The following is a 9280-nucleotide window of genomic DNA, read 5'->3' as shown; positions in this document are numbered from 1 at the left end:
AATACAGAAACATCACAATGAGGGTGGTGTGTTCCCAGGACCTGGGGTGACTCTAAAGTCTGACAGCTACATTTTATATATTTATGTTAAATGTGATCAAAGTTGATATACAGAAAACCAGCAGATAGAAAGTATACTTGTTCTGGCAAAAAAAGAGAGAGAAAGATTATTTCGATGTCATTATAAAGAAGAGATACTAGCTAATTTCAAATTAAAACAAAGATTACTTTACGAATGACAGTGTCCAAGTACAAAGGGTAAATAAAAAGAGATTTATAGAAGTTTATTTATGGCTGGGAACTTCAGTAATGTCCTATAGGCATCAGTTCAAATGATCATAAATTCATGAAGACACCATGTATTTTTCAGCAATATGTACTGACAACTAAAGCAGTTTCATCACTATATTTCCAGTACTTCCCACATATACAAAATGATAGGGCTTGATTCAATGAGCCTAACATATAATAACAGTCCACATATACACAGCTTATATTGACTTTTTAGGAATTTTTCTCTAGTCTCACACACAAAAACAGAAATCTCACCTAATCTCTTCCGAGAGTTCCATCCTGAGAAATCTGATTAGTTTATCACATAAATGCCTTTATACAGAAAAATAGCAATCTTATGCTAAATGTTTTCTAATTTAAACATGTGATCACCAGATAAATGATTGGTTCTTAAGTACTGATGCGGTGATCAGGTGCATCTAAAAATATATCTAGTATTTGCTCATTATCTTTTTCAAGCAAGATTAGAAGGCCAAACTTAACTCCTGATTTCTATTAAAAGGCAATAAATGTAGTATTTCTGTAACTTTTAATCAGCTGTGAAAGATAAAAGAAAAACCCTATGCAATCAGTTTAACCAATAGATGAATCTGATACGAAAACATGAAAACTATAAGGTACTGAGGCTGATGCATTGAAGAGTGATTACAGCTCATACTTTATTAAGTTACATTCAGATCTTGAGATGGACAGTCTGGCCGGAGGCCGGCTTATATCCCCATAGCTAACCACACCCAAACACATACCCACAACCGTGATAGGCTATATTTACACTACTAGGTCTACAATAGGTACTTTCCAGGATCCGCGTGAGCTCATTGGCCCATCTGGTCCATTGTCTCTAGACCCGAAGGTCTGTCCAAACACATGGTCTTGCTAGTGCTCGTGTGGCCATAAGAGTACATAACAAAAACACAAAAACAAACATGAAAACAAACATGGTCAGAAAGGTAACTTGTGATATAATCAAAATACTACTGCAAGGTGGGAACACAAACAAATGGATGGATAGAAAGGGATGCATGAGGGGAGCTGACGGTGGGCAGAGCATGGTCTTCCCCAAACCTCAAACTGGCACTACATGGACATTTGGTAAAGCAGAAGTGGAGATTTTTCTTGAAGAGAAACAATGACCCAATTCCTAAGGACTGAAAGGATTTAAAGTGAGCATAAATACAAGTGATAGAGTTAAGGTGAGAAAGAGCCATTTTGTTGTAGTGATTAAGGACACAGACTCTAATTGGGGAGAAACGGGTTTAATTCTCCACTTCTCCACACGCAGCTGCTGGTGTGACCTTTGGTCAGTTATAAGTTTTTTTAGAGCTGTCCTCTCAAGGGCAGTTCTTGAGAGAGCTGTCTCAACTCACCTACCTCACAGGGTGTCTGTTGTGGGGAAGGGAAAGCAGATTGTAAACCACTCTGAGACTCCTTCAGGTAGTGAAGGACAGGGTATAAATCCAGTCTTCTCCTCCTTTTCCTCTTCCTGGTTTATGTTTATAGGCAGGAAGGATGATAACCTGTCATTCAGTTGCATGATGGTTAAAGCATGATGAGAACATCCATAAATTAAATGTGGATAACTACTGGCATTGGGCAATCATTCTTGGGGCGGGGGGGGGATGCTAATGTTGGCTTGTGTCTGTGCTGGGCTTTCAGTCTTGTTCTTGTTTTTAGGAACTCATCAACTGCTGCCTTTGATTTGTGCTTTTACTGAACTGCTACCGTGTTCTTCTTTTGCTATCTGTATGGTTTAAGTTCCTGTGATCTGGCACGGAACATCATTTCGTAGGTGATCTAGAAATACTTTTAAAAAATAAATAAATTTAGGATACACTAAATACCACAGTTAGATCTATCATTCTATAGAGAAGTGGTGAAGAAACTGAACTAGGAGTTGGAAGTCCAAATTCAAACATCAGTACAAGCATGAACTCCCTTGTTGGCTTTCTGCAAGCCAGTATCTGTCAGCCTCAGCCCCACTACTTTAAACTATCATTACTGGGCAGTATCTTAGTTTGTCCTGACCTGGGCTGTAGTCACACACACTAAATAATCCACTTCCATTCCACTTTCAATGCACTTTCCAACTGGATTTTACTGTGTGAACTGGCAAAATCCGATTCGAAAGTGCATTGAAAGTGCATGGAAAGTAGATTATTTAGTGTGTGTGACCGCAGCTCTGGATAGTCCAAACTAACCAGATCTCAGAAGCTAATCAGAGTTGGTCCTGGCTAGTATTTGGATGGGAGAGCACCAGTGAAATCCAGGCTCGCTATGCAGAGGCAGGCAATGGCAAACCATTTCTGAAATCTCTTATCTTGAAATCCTGTGGGGTCACTATCCGTGTTCCCTCTAAACTGAGTTAGTGTGAGCTAGCTCACATTTTTATTTTAAGCCCAGAGACCCGACCATGCCGAGCCGACGGAAGAAACACCAACAATAGCCACCACAGAGGGGGTGCCGGTAGGTTGTCCCACCCCCCTTCATACACTGTGGCCCTAGCTACCCTAGCTAGGGATCAAGGGTGATTACCACCAGAAAAGCCTGTAAGCCGCTCTGAGACCCTAACCATGGGACAAGAGCGGGATATCAAGTCGAATGTAAATAAAAAATAAAAATACAATTTTTGTCTTAGCTCAGGAAGGGTGCAAACTAATTTATGCAGCAGCCAAATCGCTCGCTCACAACTTTAATGCCAGTAGCTCACAAAGTAGAATTTTTGCTCATAAAACTCCACAGCTTAGAGGGAGCATTGGTCACTACAAGTTGGCTGTGACTTAACAGCACTGTACACTCACAAGCATCCTAATTTCAGCTGGAGGAACTTCCTCTAGCCTGAGTGGCTCTTCCTCCAGTGGAAGAAATACTTAAGTTGGAGGAAGGCTCCAGACACCTTAGGCTGGAGGAAGGTTTAAAATTTTGCTTGGTAGAGAAGTAGGATAAAGGCAATGATAAGAACATAAGAACATAAGAGATGCCAATGTTGGATCAGGCCAAAGGCCCATCCAGTCCAACACTCTGTATCACACAGTGGGCAGAAATACCAGTGCCATCAGGAGGTCCACCAGTGGGGCCAGGACATTAGAAGCCATCCCACTGTTGACCCCCCCAAGCACCAAGATGACAGAACATCACTTGCCCCAGAGTCCCTATCTATACCTTGTGGCTAATATCCACTGATGGACCTCTGCTCCAATGATGACTGACTTAATGGTGATTAAGAGCCCAACTGAATCCAAACTGAAGGGCCCAGTATTTAAATTACTAAATACAGGACATAAATATGTATCAGATATACAAAAATTAGTTGATGGTGATGCCACCTTTCAGCAGCTCACAAAAAAAAAATCATAAAACAGGAAAGACCATTTACCAATTTTAAATTGGTACATTAAAAGAGGACCTGGCACTGTCAAAGATTTTGTTGATCAATCAACTAAAGGGGATAAAGCAGTTTTCAGTTACGTTTGGAAGACTTGTAAAGTGGACACCTCGCTTTTGGGGTTAGGCTGCCCCAAAGTTAGGGGCAGCACCTGAAAAAAAGCCTTCCATTAGTTCCTGCCATTCTCACCTAAGTCAAGGCATGTTCTAGCAGGAACAGCTCCCACTTCAGTCTCAGGAGGAATAACACTAACCTATGGGAATAGTACTAGCCTATATTACAAGCATCCTGTTTGGATTGCTAAGGCAATGCCTGTGGAGGAAAGAAAAGTAAGGGGGGAACCAAGAAAAAGAGCTAGAGAAACTGTATGTGTAATTATAAACACTCAGCCTTTTGACAGAAATACAGGGACAGCTAATATTCCCTTTGTTTATCTTTATATAAGTAGTATATTTGTATTAGAAAATGCCTGTCATGAGATTCTCAGAGGAGAGTACCATTTGGAAACCTTAAAGACAGAGAGTGAGGAAAAATGTAAATGTGCACTTTCCCACATAGCAGTAAAATTTCCCAAAGGGCTCTTATACATGCATTTGCTACAGTAAATACTGTGTCAAATTACACCAATGAAAGGCCTGAGATTTCCTCAAAGCGTCATCTGGTTACACTCTTTACAGTAGAAAATACTACTTAATTCATCCCATTCAGTTGACACTCAAAATCAGGAAGGTCATTTCCAGAAACCATTTAACACAAAGCACATTATTAATAACAGTAAAAATAGTAACATCACAGTATAGAGACATTCCTGTGAAATTTGTCAGACCTCAAGACGGTAGTGTTCTGTGTATTGTGAATTTCATGTGATCACAAATTCAAAAGCAACTAAACTGCCATTGATCTCTATTAGAACCCTGTTTTATCTAAAGAAAATTTCCAGAACATAAGAAGTATCTTGCTGGATCATACCAGTGGTCCACCCAGACCAGAATTGTGTTTCACATAATGGTTAATCAGTTGCCCTGGAGGGCTTACAAATAGAGCATAGAACTCAAAGCCTTCTGCTGATATTGCCTCCTAGCACTACTAAGAGATTTACAGTCTCTGGGTGTGGATGTTCCTTTTTAGTCATCGGTCCTTTCCGCACTTGGATCTCATCCCTGGTTTTACCAGAGTTCAACTCGTGACACAATACCTTGCATTTATCCCTGGTTATAACAGCATCCATTTATCCTGGGACAAGTGTGGGGCAAATCCAGGGTGACCTCAATGTAACGTGGAAACAAAAAATACCCCAAGATAATTACTCAAGTGTAGTGTAGAATGTACGTTCGGGGACAGGGTTGAACCAGGATTTAAGGTCTAGTGCAGAATCACCCATCAGGGCTAATAGCTATTGAACACACATGAAACTGCCTTATACTGAATCAGACCCCTGCTCCATCAAAGTCAGTATTGTCTACTCAGACCAGCAGCTGCTCTCCAGGGTCTCAGGCAGAGTCTTTCACATTACCTACTTCCAGAACTTTTAACTACAGATACCAGGGATTGAACCTGGGACCTTCTGCATGCAAAGCAGATACTCTACCATTGAGCCACAGCCCCTTCCCATAATGATCCATTGAGGTATCTATGTTCCATGAATCTGTCTAATCCCCTTTAGAGCCAGTCATGTTGGTGGCCATCACTATATCCTCTGACAGTGAACTCCACAATTTAATTGCTGGACCTTATGATTGCAACAGGAAGCTTGGTAGGTAGTATCAAGAGAAAGGTCAGAAGTCAATGGCAGCAGGTCAGTGGCCTTCAGGCTAGATGGAGTCCTTCTTAACAGCTCTGAATGAGGTATGAGACAGCTGTTTCCTGTGGTAGGCACACTGTACTATACCCCTTCAGTTCTGAAAACTCTCCAGTTATAACTATCTGGCTTTGTCCCCAGGTCTTAGTGCGCACCATCCTACAGTCTTTATCAATCAAAGCATATCCTGGCCATATGTTTGCCCTTAAGTGATATTTCTGTACTTTTTTGCAGCAGCAGCAGTTAACACAATATCCCATTTTCTTTATAACAAAAGGTGGTGGTAGGGTAACCTTTATGCAGGTTGATAGCTTTGCAGCCTGCTGGGAAGCTGTTTGCTGTTTCTTAGAGTAAACCTGATGTAAAATGCACTCCATGGGATCATCAAACAGCCACCAAAGCACATTTTAAAACAAAACCCCATAACTTTAAAAAAAAATTAAAGTACAGCTTTAGTAGAAATTGGGCTTGCTGCTCTTATGCAGAAAAACTTGCAGAACAATGAAGTACACAGCCCCAAACAAACACAAATATTAAAATAAACAAAGGCTCACAAAATAGTGTGGTCATGGCAGAACAAAGAGCTGAGTTGCCTGTTACTAATTTCATTGCCTAAGTTTACAATAGTGTGCCAGGTCAGCTGCACAAGCACATTCCATATAGCAATCATGTTGCAGTAAATGTACTTACTAGACAGTATTACGCATTCATTGGTATAGAATATTGCACTCGGGGTGCTTTGAAAATGCAATGCTTCTGCAATGATTCAAGATTCTATGACTGATAGATGTTATGTGCCAACATCTGAGAAATGTTCATTGCACAATGCAATGATTATGGGGATAGGCCCTATAAGGAGATGAATGACTGAATTTAGAATCTGAGCATGTGGAGTACTAAACTCACAAAAAGATAACAAATATTATCAGTTAATTTCCATCTTCTTCCATCAAGATATGGACAGCATGTACATAGGAAAAGTCTTTTATAATCAAAGGAAAGAATGTCAGTATTCATGCCAAGATACACACAGAACATTGAAAATCATGATCCCTGTGTAAACACAAATCCCTAGTGAACAACTCTGAAGTATATTGGTGAAATATTGATGAAACATTGGAAATTGTCTATGCAATCATCACTGTGTTTCTCTAAAATCACAACTACCAGTATGTTAAACTGATTCCCATACTTTAAAAGTAGGATTGGGGCTTTCGAGGGGGCTTGTAACTACATCTGAAACTGTTAAAATGCACCATGCTTTAAAGAAGTGCTTAACAAGTTTGCAATGACCCTTCAATCTAATGAAAACAAGCCACAATTCTGCCATTACTGTAACCCAAGGTGGAACAGGCTGGGTTTCTGGAGTTTATGGAAGGGCAGAGTTTAAGGATCTCACTGCCTAAATACAACAATAAGAACCTTGGATTGCCCTCTTACTGACAATCTATGCCCACATATACAAGTGATGCCCCATTCATATGTAATAAGAGCATGGAAGAAGTAAAAGAAACAGTAAACAATTAAAATGCCAATAAAATATGACAGGGATGGAGGAAATACTAGCTCATCACAGATTATCCCAAAGACACTGCCTGGACCCAAATCATAAATGAAATGGGAGATTCACTCCCCCCCCCTACATGTCAACAAGAGCTTCTGGGTATGAATCTGATGATTCCCCTAGCCACTGCAGTTCCTTGTGCTGCACACCATACTCTTCTTCAAGGTCTCTGATCCTCTTGGGGAGTGCAAGGAAGTGCCAGCACAATCATAAGTAGGTCTACTGAGAAGAAATTCCCATTTTATTCAGTAGGACATACTTGTAGGAAAGTGGATTGCAGCCTGTACTAGTGAGGCATATACAAAACTCAATTCAACAGACTTCACTTCATTGGCAGTTTGTTGGGTTATGTATTATGAAATTTTGCAGAATTCCTACTTTGATAAAAGGTTATTTAATTATTTCAGTCAAATTAAGCCAGTATTTTTATATGAGAAACATACTCAAAGTAGTAAAATACAAGACAAACTATACATTTGGGGTTTTAATGTTAGGTCTGGGTTCCCTAGACCCAACTTGGGTTCCCGCAACTTGGATTCCCACACAGTAACTGCAGGGAATATCTTTTTAAAAAAATAAAAAACAGCCTATTTAGGCTTGGAACACCACTTGGGGGGGGGAAGAGCTCCTGCCTCCCCCCAAGCCATTTTCCCACACCAAAACACTGCTGGAGTTATTTCTCCATTTTTTTTGCTCTAAACCCCCCCCCCAGTGCTGTTTTGGCATGGGAAAACAGCTCAGGGGGGAAGGAAGGAGCTCTTCCCCCCCCCCGCAGTATTCAAAGCCTATTTGAGCTCTCCTTAATTTTTAAAACACCATTTCCTACAGCTGGGTCCAGGGAACCTTCACTTATATGTTCTATGGATAGAATACTTTTCCTATGGATTTTCCCATGTAGTCTAAAATAAACTAGCAATTAAATATTGGTCTCTGGGCAAAAGACCTGCTTGCAATATCATATTTCCATAAATTAATGAAATTGGCATGAATCCAAACATGCAGTTCCTCTGACAAAGCGGTATTTTCATTTGTGAAAGAGGGGGCAGCAATTTTCACCAACCCCCCCTCCCAGTCTTCCTTTCCTTTGCCCCATGCTGTTTGTGAGGGCCCTCAGGAACAAAATTTCGGGGAGCAAAGTGGGTGCAGCAGAAAGGGGAAACGGGAAAGTCTCACTCTGCAAAGATGGTTGGAGACATGCCACAATATTCTTGGCTATATCCAAGCATTTTACAACACTGCAATATTTTTATTCAAATATTGCCTACCATCCAGCATTTCTGCACAATCAGTGCAGATACAGCATTAGAAAATGAGTGATCGGCTGGCTGATTCTTGACAAACTCTTTTCAGAATTGCATCATCCATACCTTAATATTAATCCAAATAATAACATTTCAGAAATATATATATGTAGTGTAAGAGGACTAAGGACAACATGACAAATGATCAGGTTCAGTAAAACAAAATAGAATACACTCACACCAGCTGTTTTTCTCCAAGATATGTTCTATAAACAGCTGGTGCCTCTCTAATGCTCCAGCCTGTGGGGAGTACCTCTTTAATGATGTCTTCCATTCTCCTATGGAGACATCTCAAGGTATATTCTGTATCAGAAGTAGGAAGCCTGCACCCTACTGGATCATGTGGCAAGGAATAGCTTTCATTTCCATAAATAAATCCACTGGTAGAGAATTGTTTCAGTAACCATTTTTCAATGTGGAATCATATATACCTTACAAAGACAGAACTCACCACGAACTATCCATAATGTTAGACAAGCTAACAACCATCTTCCTTCAAAAGAAAGGTGTGCCACTTCAAGTTGCACAAATTTTTCTATGTGTCCATACAGGAAGCCTTTGAAGTGTTAAAATATTAATACATAACATACCTGAATATGGTTGTGATTTACTCACAGACTTTTTTCTAATGCTTGTCTAGAATCCTGTACCATGTCAGTTCTCTATGTGTGGGTTTGCCTCTTACTCTGTATCCAGATATATTATTGCAACCACTGGAAATCTTCCTCCTCACCACTCTGGAATGGTTCAGAATTCTCACAATCCAGTGTTCTGTCCCATCTGTGCTTTGGCTTGCGGATATTAGCTGCTGTTGTGAGGTATACTTTGTGTCCCAACCTTTGGCAGAGAGAGGTTAAAAAGTTCCATTTTTCCAGACTGTACTGTTACAGTAATCAGAGTATGCTGGACTATATGTGTGTCCAATTTCAGCTTACTGTGTGA

This window comes from Gekko japonicus, unplaced genomic scaffold (assembly GCF_001447785.1).
Source record: "Gekko japonicus isolate JY-2015 unplaced genomic scaffold, Gekko_japonicus_V1.1 scaffold148, whole genome shotgun sequence".
In the NCBI taxonomy this organism is placed as follows: domain Eukaryota; kingdom Metazoa; phylum Chordata; class Lepidosauria; order Squamata; family Gekkonidae; genus Gekko; species Gekko japonicus.
This window is presented reverse-complemented; position numbering follows the sequence as displayed.